Source organism: Microtus ochrogaster, chromosome 21 (assembly GCF_000317375.1).
Source record: "Microtus ochrogaster isolate Prairie Vole_2 chromosome 21, MicOch1.0, whole genome shotgun sequence".
Taxonomy (NCBI): domain Eukaryota; kingdom Metazoa; phylum Chordata; class Mammalia; order Rodentia; family Cricetidae; genus Microtus; species Microtus ochrogaster.
Window position 1 is genome coordinate 18,372,474 of NC_022022.1, and position 15,810 is coordinate 18,388,283.

A 15,810-nucleotide genomic window follows, 5' to 3' on the forward strand; every position below is an offset into this window, starting at 1 on the left:
GCTCCTTCCAGATAGCCGCGTGAGACAACAGGATATGAAAAGCATATTTAGAATCTGTGTAGACATTTAAAGACTGCCCCGCAGCTAGCTGAAAGGCACGGGTGAGAGCTATCAGCTCAGCCTGCTGGTTAGTGGTATGAGCAGGGAGCGCCTTTGCCTCGACTATCTCTGTGTCCTGGTTAGTTTTTTTTGACTCACGAATAAGAAGTTCAGCAGCTGCCAAAGCACATATGCAAGGCGCCAGGACAGAGCAACCCCTTTTTAAAAGGTCAGAGATTAAAGGTTTTAACTCTGAGGCTTTGGGAAGAGAGGGGGTACTGAGCTTGGGTGATGTCGCAAGGGCAGAACTGTGGCTGGCTTAATTTGACTAGCGGCAGCCTCCGCTGTGGCCCGCGAGCGAGTTAGGGGCGGGGTGAATTTTGGGGCAAGATGGCGGATGGGGGTGGAGCTTAAAGGCACTCAGGGCCGAGGGGGCGGGGTTTGGAGGGAATCAAAGCATGAGGCTTTAGAGATTCCAGGAGTTGACCGAGGGGGGAGTTTGGAGAAATTGGCTTTGAACTTTTGGTTCCCATGGTTAATCAATAAATCCGCCTGCAAAAACGAGCACAGGCCGCTCGAGGACAAGCGTCCCTGAGCCCCGAGAAGCGGTGCTAATGGCCAAAAAATAGCCTTTTGGGGGCTGACCGTGCAGCCGAGAGGTGCCCGTCCCGTGACAAGCCCGCACGTGAAAGAGAGAGAGAGAGAAAGGAAGGAGAAAAAGGCAGACGAGGCCAGGAACACCGAATTCCTGGCGGGCCAGGAACACTAAATTCCTGGCGGGAAGTTGGGGACACCGAATCCCCAACCCGCAGGCGGAGCTATGGTCAACCAAGGAAAAAGGGTGGGTAGGCAACTCAACCCAGAACGCGCTAGAGAAAGCTGGCCAGGCGTTCCCTAGGGCGGGACGGGGAGAGGCCAACGGGGATAAACTCACGAATCAGTTGGCTGTGGGCAGGTGGCTGTGGGCAGGTCCCCGGTTGTAGACTTCGTTCCCGGGAAAGAGGTCTCCGGCACTCCGGGAGGCGCGCCCCAGGCCCGAAGGCCGGGCCTCAGATGGAAGGCCCGGGACAAGAAGTCCCCCAATCACGGCACCAGTTTGTTCTTCTTAAAAAATAATAAAGGGGCACAGGACAGACACGCACGGCGGAACAAACACAGACACGACACGGCGGCTCCCACGTGGGTCCACTTTAATGGGGGAGGGAAACACAAAAGGACGAAGGATGTGGGACACACGAGGAAAAGGCAGGACGAGAAGAGGGGGCCTCGTGTGGCCCTGCCTTTTAACGGGGGGCACCAGGGAATCTGGGAAGAATATCCCATACCTGCGCGCAGGTGCGCGCACGGGTAACCATAGTCCAGGGGGAGTCTGGGAGTTGTAGTTTTTCAAAAGAACAACAGTGGTTGCTGGGATGGTCAACCCCGCCAACTCTCCCCCATCCTCACCACCAGAGCAAGCTCTCCAGCATTGCCCTGGCTGCTTTACCCTGTGTAGCCAGGGACAGAGCTGATTCTTCAGCTTTCACACCCTCAGGGCCAGCTCACCCACACCTACACCACCTGGGCCAACTTTACTGCTTTGCCCAGGCGAGGGCATCTTACTCTTGCTCTTGCCCTCATCACATCATGACAGATGGGTGTGGAGCCAGCTTTCCCCCCTCTCTGGACCTTAGGGCAGGCTCACTAGGGCCCCAGCCAGCTGGGTCAGATCTACTGTGTTTCCCAGGTGAGGTGCAGGGCTTGCTCTCCCAACTGTTACAGTCGGTGAGGCACGTGGCCAGCTCAGCTGTTCTCATGACCTCAGGGGCAGCTGTCCTGCCACAGGGGATGAGGGGCATTTCCCCCTCCCACTCATGCCAGATATGGCAGGTGAGGCTTGGAGCCAGGTCTCCCATACTCACATCCGTGGGGCCTGCTCACCCAGGCCCCTGTCAGTAGGGTCACTGACACTCCACTGTGCTGCCCAGGCAAGGCACAGGGCTCACTCTCCCTACTGTTGGCGAGGGGTTGGAGGGAAGACCCATTCTTAATGTGGGCAGCACCAGCCCGTGGGCTGAAGTCTTGGACTGCATAAAAAGGAGAAAGTGAACTGAGCCCCAGTGCTCATCGCTTTCTGCTTCCTGCCGGTGGATGCAGCATAACCAGCAGCCTCGCGTTTCTCCCAGCGAGCTTTCCCTGCCGTGACAGGCTGCACCCTCAAACTGAAGGCCAAAGCAAACCCTTGTGTAAGCCGTTCTTGTCAGTTAATTGATTATGCAATGAGGACAGTACTAGAAACCCAGATTCTCGGTGCTTGCCACCTTCCTCCTCCACCTCGGTCCTGTGGACTAGGTTTGGCTCACATTCTCAGCAACTCAAAGAAACCCTGCCTGGTTTCTGTGATTCTCATCTTTGAGGTGAACAAAGCTGGATGCCTGCAGACAAAGAGATGTGTGCTCTCACTTGAAGATTCCCAGTGCTAGGACGTCTCCGTTTCCAGGTCATTCTCCACTTTATCCCTGCTCGCGGTCCGTGGAGTTGACCTGAGCACGGTACAAGACGCCCACCCCAGAGCCTGAAGCACTCACAATGTCCCAAGAACAGAAGGAAATGGTGGAGTCTCTAACCAGCCCAAGCTCTAACCAGCGCAAGCCCATGACATTTGCAGTGGACATTTGTCTCATTTGTCTCCTTGGGTTCAGGTAATGCGCCTGCCCTTGGTACCTCCACCCATTGTTGGCCATACTGGTGCTCGCTAGCCCTGCGCAAATAGTTCTTCAGTGAGCTCTCCTCAGCCCCCCCCCCCCTTTTCTTTTTTAAAGTGTTGCGCCATCTGTCTCCTGCTGGACTTCTGACTGCCAGACTCTGGGCCTGACCGGAGGAATTTCTGAAATTTCACTCAGCTTGCGTTCTAGTGAAAAGGTTTGGAACAAGCACTTTGTAATGCGTAAACAATCAATAATAGTTGCTAAACTTTCTGAATGCCTGGTATGTGCGAGGGGACTGGAATGTTGGCGTGATGTCATCGCGAGAGCATCCCTTTTGTAACTATTTTTAATCCTTGCTAGCCTGGAAAGAGGTGTCCCTTATGGGAAGCACACTGTGATCTCTCACAGCCTGGGTGGTTAAAGGAGAAGACCCCTTCCCAGATGAATTTCATGCTCTAATCGTCCATTCTTCTGTGTCTATTTGTTATTTCATTTTGAGACTGGATTTTTCTCTGCCATTCAAACTGGCCTGCAACTCACAACCCTCCTGTCTCGGCTTCCGCAATGCTTGGGATTACAGGCATGCACCACCACACTTGACTTTGAACATCTTTATCCTTCTTATAAACAACCATAATCAAAAGGGTATTCAAGAGAATAAAGAGCTTCTATACTGCGGCATGAGACAAACAAGATCTGGGTATCAGCAAGAAGAGCAGCAGCTCTAGGCTTAGAGATTAGGCTGGAAGGGGGAGGGTGGTGGTGGGCGGGGGGGGGGGAGAAGGTTGATTCACATTTGCTTTTACGATGGAGCCTACAGGGGACCCCGCTGCTGCATGGAATGGACAGGATGGCTATGGTGACCCTGAGGAGTCAATCCCGGCTGTGTCGCCACAAGCTCCTCACCCAAGGAAGATATAAACCACATCCATGTGTATATATAGCTCAGTGCTCACTTCCCCAACCCATCAGTACCCGCTTTGCGTCAGAGACAAACAGTTTCTTGAATAATCATGTAATTGCCTGTATCCTTTTCTGATTTAAACCTGAAGGGCTTTGGGGAAGATAATATTTTTTCAAAGATGCCCCGCCCCTACCCCAGCATTGTGATATAGCAGTAAAGTACATTCCAGCTGCTGGGTCCTGGAGACAGGAGAAGCCTGGGACAATGAGGTAAGGACACAAAGAGGGACATGAGCAGAAGATGGAGGCTTCAATAGTAGAAGGCAATTATGACCACATCTTGGATCCAAGGTGGCTGTGGGGGCTTATGGGAGAGAAGGTGCAAGCGTTATGTGTACGAGATGAGGCAGGAGGCCATTCAAGACCAAGAGAGTGGCTTTGGGACTTTCTCCAGGGGACGACCCTTTCCTTGTTTCTGTCTCGGCAAAGCAAAGCAGAAGATAAAATACATGCCACGTGGGTAGCTCACAAAGTCACTTATCTGAAACGATGAAACAGAAATGTACATTTTGATGGAACCATGACATATGCAAGGTACGAAAATACGCTGTTCATAGCCCTTCTCTGTCACATATACTGCATAAACAGAGACATTTCTTTCCAGCCCGCTTCTTATGTGCAAATGAAAGGCTGAAATCCATTTTATTTTTTAATTAAATATAGATGAAGTCAAACTAAGTCAGAAAGGTCATCAGACTTTTTCTCTAAAGTGAAAACTCAACATCAGTATTGCACATGACTGGGTTAGCAAACAGCTCGAGGACCTGAGTTTGGTCCCCTGGAACCTATGGAAAAGGCTGAGTGTGGTGGGCGTGTCTACAGCTCCACCAGTGGGAAGGTGGGGTGTGGTGGGCGTGTCTTACAGCTCCACCAGTGGGAAGGTGGGGTGTGGTGGGCGTGCCTACAACGCTAACAGTGAGAAGGGGAAGGCAGGAAGATCTCTGGGGCTTGCTGGTCAGCTGGACTAGCCAAACCCCTGGGTTCCAGGTTCAGTGAGTGATTTTATTTTAAGAAATAAGTCAGAGAGAGACTGAGGAAAACACTTGACACAACTTTCTCCTCCACACATACGTACATATGCGTCTGAACACAGCACACACAGACTTAGCTACTAAAACCATTAATATCCGTATAATGTTTATTGCACACTAGGCTTTATTTTATAGCGAGGGTTGCTTTTAATTCGTACAATCCATGAGGTCTAGCCTAAATCACTATTATTAGCTCCATTTTGCAGACGGAAGGCTGGTAATCACCTAAATATGGTAGAGGGGGTTCAACGCAGAGGTCATGTAGCTAAGGATGCTTAGAGACCAACAGCACCAATCAGATACTGTGAGTTTACAGTAGCCAATAAACATAGATGAGGTTGGGAGGTTGGGATGCACTGCATCTCATTTAAATGACACAGAGAATAGGAGAACCCTTGGCGTTGTGACTATCACTCTGCCTTCATAGGCTATGGACCAGTTCAGTCACCCTTGAGTTTCTTGATATCACCTAAGCAGAGCAGTTCAGTTCAAGGGTGCTGGGACACGGTACTGACAGTGTCTATTTTAATACAGCCTACAAGGCTTTCAAAACCATATAAGTCTCACTTGGAAAGGATGCTCTATGTTTAGGTCACCAAAGTCCCCAGCCTCCGACTGTATCCAGGATGGAGTTATTATTTTGTATTAGATTTGTAATTTTGTACAAATTTTGTGCAAATTTGTATTAGATTGTTGGAGGCAGCAAGCACATCAATGAAATGGCCCAACACTTTCTTTTTCTGATAATTGTGGGCCCTTATTCTGCACCAGGCCTTATTCTCTGACCAAAGTTCCATGAATGGCTCACGGAGCATCTCTGTTTTATAGATGGAGGAGTAGAGGCATGGAGATGTGCTCAAGGCCACAGGGCCAGTAAGTGAAGGAGGCGAGCAGAGGTTGGTGCTCTTGACCAACCCCCTTGCTTCTTATGCCACATGCTTGTGCTGTCACCAGTGGGCTGCGTGACTACACACGCTGCTGAGCCTCTGTGGGTGTCCATTTCCCTATTCTTCAGAGCTTGGGTTAGAAGTTCTGCTCCTCCAAGGAATAGGCCCTCTGCCCCCGCCACTCTCTCTCATCAGGGGGCTCTCAGGGATGCACCCTATTCCTGGTCCCCCAGGGGCTCTGTAGGTACTATGGTTTCTGATTCTGCAGAGAGCTTACGGACTAGTTGGGACCACATGATTGGTGGCATGGGAAAGTGAATAATTAATTCCCCAACTATGATTCAGGGCCAGACTGAGGAAGCCACTGAACGGGTTTTGCTTAGTGGAAAATGGAGCATCTTAAACTGTTTGCTGAATACCACTTCTCTGTTAGGCAAGGGCCAGACGAGCTTGTTGGTGGACATGTCATCACCATATGACTCCCAATTCCATCCCAATTTGCCCAACGCTGAGCCAGGGAGCTGTGGGCAGTTGGTGGCTATGAAACATCTCAACAAAAGCATGAGCCCTTCAAGGGTGGGTGAGCTTTTCCTCCACACAATCTATATGTTACGACATTTGTCCCACACACGTCTGCATGAGAAGGCGAGTGTTGAGGAAGCAGCTCTCAGGAGGCAGTGGTGAGCTGGACTGTGTAGTCGCTGAGGGAACCCTGCCTTGGAGAGGCTGTGCAGGCTGAAGCTGAAGTTTTCCATGGCAGAGGACTGGCTGTGAGCAGAAATGGTTTGACCTTGACAGCAGGGAACTGAGCTCACACCACCCTGAGCAAGCACTGGATAGCACCGGATAGCACCGGATAGCAGCAAGCCCTTTAAGGTGTCTAGCTTTGCTTCACTAAGCAAGCAGAAGAGTGAGACTTGGCTTGGCTTTGACTCACCACTGTGGCATTTCAGAGCCTATGACAAGGTGGCTTCCTTCTATCCCAGGATGTCTGATTTTCCAGTCTGTCTTTTCCTCTGCTGGGAAAACTCCCCTAAGACTTTGTGCCTGCCCCGTAGTTCATTCTAACATTGCAAGGGCAATACCACCCATTTCCAAGGTTCCATTGTTCCATAATTGACAATGGATTCTCAGCTCCAGAGGCCCAGCTAAGAGATGGCTCATAAACTCTGGAGCTTGGTGTGTGGCTGCCTTCTGGGCATCTTTGCTCACAATTCCACCAGTCCCTGCTTCTCATTTAAATTCCCCCAAACCTGCCTCCTACACCTCTTATTCAGTGAACAGCAGTTACTAATGCTCCCTAAATCCCCCCCTTCCAAATGCCACTTCCTTTCTCTGTAATGTCTTTCCAATGCACTTGGGACCTTGGAGCTTGGCATTGTCTGCCTATGACAACATTTATATGGGCTCCTCCCCTTCTGTCTTTGAACCCATTCTCCGTACAGCAGCCAAGAGGCACTGTGACTGTGATGGAATGTGACTTCCATTACCCTCCTATAGGCTGTCAGGCACGTCAGGGATATAGCATAATCTCCCAGTTCCCACATTGGGTCCTGCTTATCACTTCACTGGTCTCTGCTGTCACAGGACTCTGACGTAAGACTCTGACCTTAGCATTCAAGAGATCAGGAAAAAAAGAGGAGCAGAATTTGTAAAAATGAAAATCACCATCGTTCCCATGCTTCCGTAGTTCTGAATTCAGAACCCTCCAAGAGAATCCTGGTACTAATGATTCTGATACCAATTATTCTGAGCAATCTGCTCAAAATCCATGACAACAAGCACACAAACAGCTGACCCAAGATAAACCCAGAAGATACGCAATGAAAGGAGGCAGACTTTCTGATTTCCCCAGTCAGGGCCAACCACTCCTCTATTGTTCCCTCACCAGATCTTGTCACTCTCGAAGTATTTTTTTGCGCTACAGTTATCTGTTTATTTCTTCAGTGAATCTTTTCCTTTGCACCCTGACATCTGGGGTTTCTGGAAGGTGCGTCTGCCTGTGTCTTCTATGCAGCCCACGGCTCCTATGCAATGTGTGCAGTCGAAGAGAGTCTTCTTATGAGAATGCAATTGTAGTTCTTAAATCATAGTATTACACCTCTCTGCTTTTTATCAGTTTTTATCAGTTTCATTAAGATGGCCTGTACTGAGAGTGTTCCTCTCCGTTACAAAGGCCCTTACTGAATGATTTGCTCATGAAACCACTCTGGAGAAGATCAGTCCCCAAGAGAGAACTTGGCCAGAAGCAATGCCATACAACCTAGCCAAGAAGCCATACAAAGGTCTATTAGGTATGTGGCAGAGACTCAATCCCCTGTGTGAGACACAAAGACAGCTGTGGGCAGGCTACGAGGAACTGTACACAGATACACTCCGGTGGGGATGTCAACCTGTTAGACCCTTTCTAGGAGGAAATCAAGCAATCCAAAAGGTAGAATTTTCTACTCTTAAGCCAGCCTTTCCAGGACCTGTGCTTCAGGAATAATCAGATAAGGGTACTAAGTTTAAAAGAAAGGAAGAAAGGATGTCAAATGAAACACTGTTAACAATAGTTCAGATGCAGATACATCAAACTCTCATCAGCAGAGATCTGGGGAAACAGCTCCTAGTGGGATCCTGTGTGGTACAGAGGCAGAGGCTCGCATCTCCAGAGCTCTGCACCTTTACAAGGAGAGCAGTCCCTCATGTGTTAAGTGAGCAGGCGGGTTTAAAACACTTTACCCACCTACCCGTCCTCCGTTCTATGGAGAACAAAGTGAAAGACTGTGTATCAAACCACGAATGTAAATTATCACAGACTAAAGCTAACTTATTACTGATCCCGTATTTTATTTTATATCAGATCCTGAAGATTCTGTAAGGAACGGGTATTACACTTATAACAACAGCCAAGATAACAAGTATTGCCTTTTGGGGAACAAAATTTTCTTCTTAAAGGAGCAATTTGAGAGACTCATCTCTGCTAGCACGTGGGGACCCTGATGTCACAACAATAAGTTTTTGTTATGAGGAACTTCCACTTGGTGGCTTAGTTTTTGTTGGAAGGTCTCATATAATATGGAATTTCAGTGCTTTTTTTGACTTCATCTTTTACTAATTCTAAGAAACTACAACATAAAATTTAATCTGTTCCTATTCCAGTCTAGGAGATAATCACACTGTTTTGAACTCCCATGGATGACATGGTATGGGTGATCGACATTTTACATAGTTCCTTTTATATTGTACCCCTCTCAACTCGGTACCATTCTCTGATTGCAGAACAAATTCTTGTAATGACTGAATCAAAGTTATGCAAATTTGAAAATTTGAGCCACTGTTGCCTTCTTTCATTTAAATGAGCTACCAAGACAAAACAATTTCCTTTTTGCTCTTCTCTATGTGTGTTTGCCTTGACTTGTTTTTTAGAGAACCACCAAGTTTGCATTTTTTTTTTTTAACTTGGCATCAATGATGTGCTTACTCCTAGAATTTTCTCCAATTCCCTTCTTGGGAATGGGAAGTATTCTGCCTTGGGCTCATCATGCCATTTTGTGCTGTCTATATGTGATAAACCAGAAGTCTGAAAACACCGTGTTCCCCAGTAAGAGGCACTCCCTCCAGAGGCTCAGACGATAAACCCTTTACTGGGGACCATCCAAGTCACTGCAATAAATAGGTCATTCAGGCAGCAAAAGTGCTGGCTGAGAGCCAGTGAAAGCTGGAGCCACAGAAGAGAAATGGCGACCACCGCTTATCACCCAGAGACCAAGTGTGATGAGGGGGTTGTGGAGAAAGATGTTACCTTATCCCATTAATTCTTCTCTCACAACTCCCCCCACCTACCCAACACACAAACTGAGTATCAGCCATCTTGGAAAGTGTGGTGGGGTCTAGTGAGATGAGGGATAGTTCAACCTGGGCAGTTCCTGCTCTCTGCAAAGTCCCTGGGTTCTAGGCTGCTCTTTCCATGACTTCCATTGTAGTTTCTGGTGCCTTATCTTATTTTATCTTATCTTATCTATCATCTATTATATATCTGTCTGTCTGTCTATCTATCTACTATCTATCTATCTAACTATCTACCATCTATCTACTCTTTCTGTTGACCTCTTGCTCACACCTCTCTTTGGAAGACAGCCTTCTAATAGACTGCTTCCCTCACAGGGCAGAGCCCAGAGATGTCTCTCCTTGCTTATAGAGTCACTGTACAGTCCATCTAGGGGCAATCTCTAATACCTACATCTTCTTTATTTCAGCAGACCCCTCTAGAGCCGACACTCTGACTACTGGAGGCACAACTTACAACTTCCCATCTTTCCTAATTACAATATCGCTTCCCATTTTCCTAAACACAAAGGCGGATGTGGCAATGAGTCCACGGGGTCAAGCCACAGGGAGGGAAGTGAGAAAACTTACTTGCAGTCATGGGGCTTCTGAGGCCACTTCAGGCCTCACCCCCCACCAGGCTTTGACTCACTGAGGAGGGCGCTAGGAGGCCTCTCAGTTCTGGGGATTCTGGGATGACACACCTGGCAGGCCTAGCCAATGTCCTTATAAGGCAACTGCCATGCCTGACACTGGCTGCTTCCCTGGTCTTTTTTTTTTTTTTCCCCAGCACACGATGAAGCAATGTTCCTGGCTTGGGAAGGGCAGGGAACAGCACACTGCGGGCCGACTCCGTGCAGCCTGGCTCAGACAACCCTACTTCCTTTTCTGCTGGATTTAAAATCGAAACCAAACTCTGGGAGAACCCCAGGAATGAGGTCACGTAATTCCATCTCTACACTATGTGTAGTTGCTATGGTTTCACACCCTACCTGGGCATTGAACATAGGTACGTCTCTACCAGTGAGCTACCCCCCAGCCTTGTACTGACAGTTTAATCCTACCAATCACTGTTTACAAGGAAGGGATGAGGATTAGTGCCCCTGGACCAAACATGAGTCTGTCTGTCAGCTAAAATGACAGATTCAAGTCAAATTAGAATTTCTGATTAACAGTGGATAACTTATTTTAGCGTAGTGTTGTTGTGGTTTTGATGTGTGCCAGCCTCCAAAATTCATATTGGAACTCAATCTCCAATGCAACAGTGTTAGGAATGAAGACTGTAGGCTGTGATTAAACAAAACAGAACCTCTCGTGAATGAGGTTTGAAGCTTTGTAAAGGGCTTGAGGGCGTGGGCTTGCCTTTTCTGTTTTGTCGGATGTTAAGACTCCACACTTCTTCCCTGGAGGGCTCAGCCACAAGGTGTTACCTAGAAGCCTGAGACTGATTTCTGAGCAGATCTGAACCTCCCGGTACTCCACTCTCAGACTTCCCAGCTTCTGGAACAGTGAAAAGTGAAGTTCCACCGTTCATGAGCCATGCTATCTGAGGCTATGCTACTATACTGTAGCAGAACAGTAGACCAAGACAAGCCATTCTAATTCTGTATGGGATGATACTATTATCCACTATTCCCAAGAGATTCCAATTCAACTGGGTGCCCAGCTCTCCCACCTTCTTCTTATCCTACCCCTCCTTTTTGCTAAATTTGGCAGCTCTGGACCACACCCATTCCCATCACTGGGCTGTGATGCTCTTCTGGAGAGGCACGATTCTGTCCCCACTGGGAGAAAGTTCTGTGTGCACATGTCTTTCTTCAAGGGGAACCTCCCAAGCCTGCTTCTCAAGCCCAGCTCCTGCTAGATGTATTTTATTCACTGCCTGACATTACCTCGTGTGCTCACTGCCTTGTCTGCCTCCTCAGAGAGTCGAGGACTCATGTCGTGATGACCATTCTCCCCCACAGCCTGGCATAGAGTGGACATTCAGAAACAATTCTTCTCTCTCTCTCTCTCTCTCTCTCTCTCTCTCTCTCTCTCTCTCTCTCTCTTCCTGCTCCCCTCCTTCCCTCCTTCCCTCCCTCCCTCTCTCCCTCCCTCCCCCATTCCCCTCCTATGTTTTTTATTTCTTTCTCTTTTCAGTGCATTACTCTGAAGCGCAGGCTGATTTTGAACTTGCGCCCCTCCTGCCTCAAGCCTAGCCAAGAACTGGGATTATATATTTTCTAAGTGCCACCACACCTGGCCAGAAACTATTCCTTGAATTAATGGCTTGTTCCACATGATCACAAGAGGTCTTTGAGTTTCCATGTAACTTAACAAAGAGCTGTAGAAGAAGACCCTGAGAGCATTGGGGAAAGCCCAGGGGAGATCCAAGGGAAGACAGAGTCAGAAGCAGAAACAGAACAAATCACGGGAAAAGGCAGACTGGTCCTGAGGTCTGGGAGTTCAGAAATGTTGTAGCGGTCTATACGGGCTGCAGGATGCCATTGCTAACTAGGGCCAGGCCACATAGAGTTTCAGAGCACAGGCTTGAAGGACAGACTTAGCTTGTGTCTGAGCTCCACATCCTCACATATGGTCAGGTCGCGGGCAATCTGTAAGCTCTCTATTCCTCAGGCCCCTTAACTATTCTGTGGGGCGATGGAAATGGGATAATAATCACAAAGCGCCGGGCACGGCATCTCAGACCTGCTGAGTTCATCATGTCCAGCAGACGCGAATGCTGTGCCCATGACAGCCGTACTCCTGCCCGCAAAACTCACGCTCATGGATGCTGGATCCTAGCTGACGGCCGCTTTTCAAAAAGAGGCAAATTTTCATTTTGTTTTTGTTTCTGAATCATTGTAGAAGGGTTGTGGGGCCACAAGGTGGGGTTAAAGATTGGCAGGCAGAGCCGGGTGGTGGTGGCGCATGCCTTTAATCCCAGCACTCGGGAGGCAGAGGCAGGCGGATCTCTGTGAGTTCGAGGCCAGCCTGATCTACAAGAGCTAGTTCTAGGACAGGAACCAAAAGCTACAGAGAAATCCTGTCTCAAAAAATCAAAAAAAAAAAAAAAAAAAAAAAAAAAAAAAAAAAAAAAAAAGATTGGCATGCAGAGGTGTTCTATGTGTCTGGATGCCAGGAAGGCTTTCCTGCCAGCTGAATGACTCACCAGCCAGCCTCACCGTGGCAGGATCAAGGCTCAGTCCCAGCACACACTGAGGCCTTGGAGATTTCTAGGAAATAATTGAAGCCGCAGGTGCTAAGCCTAGAGATGTTAAGGGTCCCATTCACGGAGCACACAGAACAAGGTTCTAGTGTCTGTGCAGAAGTCAGTGTGGCTCTGGTGTGGCCAATGCCTGTGGCACTGTGCGTCACTTAACCTTTTGGGTGTCCCAGTCCTCCTGTGGGAAAAGCTGTGACGTTTTCCGCTGTCTCTTACAGGTCTGGGTGGCCACGGGATGAAGTAGGGTATGACACAGGGGTTTGCAATTGGAAACTGCTATATAAAGCCTTGGATGGCACTGATGTCATCAGCATTGTCAGCGGGATGGGGGGCTTGGATGCTTAGGTGGTGATCTCCAGTTCCATGGCTATCTTGGCGTCACCCACACCCTACACCTCATAGCCACACAGACACACACCCTTTTCCCGGCGCCGGAGTAAAATGGGATTCCTGATGTGTTCCCATGGGGTTAAAATGACAAAGTTCATACCCTAGAGCTTCCCCATCACATCCTTGCCAGCCAGATGTGTGTGTCCCAGTGTACAGCCACCGCAGGACCAGGAAATCAGTGGCGGTTCTGTGGTAACAGCTGCTAGAGACATCAGCAAGGCAGTGCCTTGCTCTATGAGTAATGGGCTGTGCTTTTCTCGGACTGGACGACACACATGAAAAGTCCACAATCCAAGCACCAAGGAGACAGACACGGCCTGGGTAGGCTCCACTCATCCCGTGACCCCGCCACAATGTCTAGCCAGCCCTTAGGTGGAGCACTGCCCAGTGATGTCCGCTGAGATAGCTGAGCAGGGACAGGACGTACCAGGGCCCATGGCATTGGCCTGAGCTCTAAGGCCCAGGCTTGCTCTCATCACCAAAGTCCTGGGCCTAATTCTATGTTATTTTCCTGAGGAGTAATATCCTTCTCTCCCTTGGGTGTGTACTGGTGAGGCCACAGCAGGCAGGGTCCTTGCCTCAGACCCTGAAATTTTATGCATGCATTCGGCAAATATTAACAAAGTGGTTATATAAATTAGGTTGTAGGGGGTGTATCAATGGATAAACAGGTTTCGAATTTCCCATCCTTTGGGGGAACTTATCAGACTATGGGCGTTAGCAGATAATAATAAGGGAGCACAGGAGGACAGGGAGGTAAAAGTGGGTGCCTGTCTGGGAGAGTAGTTAGTTCAGGTCGACAACCCTTGTTAAGGAGGCAGCATTTGGATAAAGACCCAAAGTGTGTACATCTGGAAAGAACATTCTAGATGGAGAAAATAGTCCAGTCAGAGCGCCCCCCCCCACATCTATCCACTGCCCTGTGTGTAACTGGAGCCCACTGAGCCAGGGAAGAAGTTTGGAAAATGAATAGATCAGGCCAGGTATACAGAGGAGGGGACAGTGGGCCAGAGGGAGCTGGCAGCAAGGGCTGGCTTTGATTTCCGTGTCCTTGAATCCCATAGCATGCGGGGATGTCTTCTTTAGGAAAATAACATAAAGTCGGACACAGGACTTTGATGACGAAAGCAGGTCTACGAGGCTGGAGTGTCCTAGCATCTCTCTAGCAAGGGGTGGGACTGACAGGCATACTTGAGGTCAGCCCAGCACAGCCCACTCCCCTAAGAAGAGATGCGGCCCTCTCCTATGACACTATACTTCTGTGACAGGCATCACAGAGAGAGAAGGGAGCCAGGAAAGGGACCACAGTCAACCCCAACTCAGCTGAGGCCTGCGCTGGCCAGCGTCCAGTCCACAGGGACAACAGTGTTACATGTGTGAAGGGTGGACATCGCTTCCACCTTGGTGGCTCTGTTCTGTGAAGAGAACAAGGTGTGTAATCAGCACAACAGGAGGCTCTGAGGCCTCCCCCAGTCCTTACTTCCCACCGTGACCCTTTAGGGTGCAGCAGCAAGAGCTGGGCCTCAGGGAAACAGCAATGAGACTCATGTGGGCTTACTAGGCACGTTACACACAGGGAGGCTGAGGCTCTTCTTCAGAAACCTGGAAGGGCTTGGGATGGGGTTGGAACAGACAGGAAGAGAGAATGCAATGAATTTTCCAGAGGCCAGTTGTCAAGCACCAGCAGCGAGCGGGAAGAGCAACTAAGATGTTTGGGGAGGTGCCCACCTGTCAGTCTGTGTGACAGCCAAGCCGGGCCTGGGTAAACACAAACTGTGTTGATTCTCCGCCCTTGCCCTTCCCCCTTCCTCCTTTTCTTCAGTAAGAAAAGATTCCTCGTGAGAGTAACCAGTAGGTGCATAAACCTGCAAGAATTAATAATACGATAATTAGAACAAAACCAAAGATGCTGGCTGCTAACCATCTAGAAACAGACCTTTAAACAATGTTGGCAATAATATTCCATCCGTTTATCTAAATGGGATTCTTGTTGTTACAGTGTTACAGTGTTGCTTACTGTCTGGTGATGTGGGAATGATTTCTTATTAATAAAGAAACTGCCTAGGCCCATTTCATAGGCCAACCCTTAGGTAGGCGGAGAAAACAGAACAGGATGCTGGGAGAAAGAAGCTGAGTCAGTGAGTCACCATGGTTCCAGCACTCCAGACAGATGCAGGTTAAGATCATTCCTGGTAAGCCGGCTCGTGGACTACATAGAATAATAGAAATGGGTTAGATCAATATGTAAGAGCTAGCCAATAAGAGGCTGGAACTAATGGGTCAGGCAGTGATTAAAAGAATACAGTTTCCGTGTAATTATTTCGGGGCATAAGCTAAGCTAGCCATGTGGGCGGCCAGGTGCGGGGGACGCAGCTCTGCCGCTCTTATTTCAACAGTCTGGGATAAGTGATATTTTTCAGAACCATTTGCAGAGCACAATGGGAGTGAGACTCCGAAGACTCACTCTCCAATGTGACCTCTAGGAATGCCGTTCACAGGGAAAGTGAGAGTGGACACACCTGCTCATCAGCCTCTAACCCTGACCTGCATCTCTTCTTCCTGGGTTCTGGCCTCAGCAACTGAGCTCTCAGCTTCCTCCTGCTACGTTTTCAAGGCAAACCTTTACCTCCAGTGTCCCAGGTTCGCCCTGGGTGGCCTCATCAAACACATCATCGGGCACATGGCTGGTTCATGCCTGTGTAACAGACTGCACTGATCAGACATACGTCATCGGGTACATGGCTGGTTCATGCCTGTCTAACAGACTGCACTGATCAGATACATACGTCATCGGG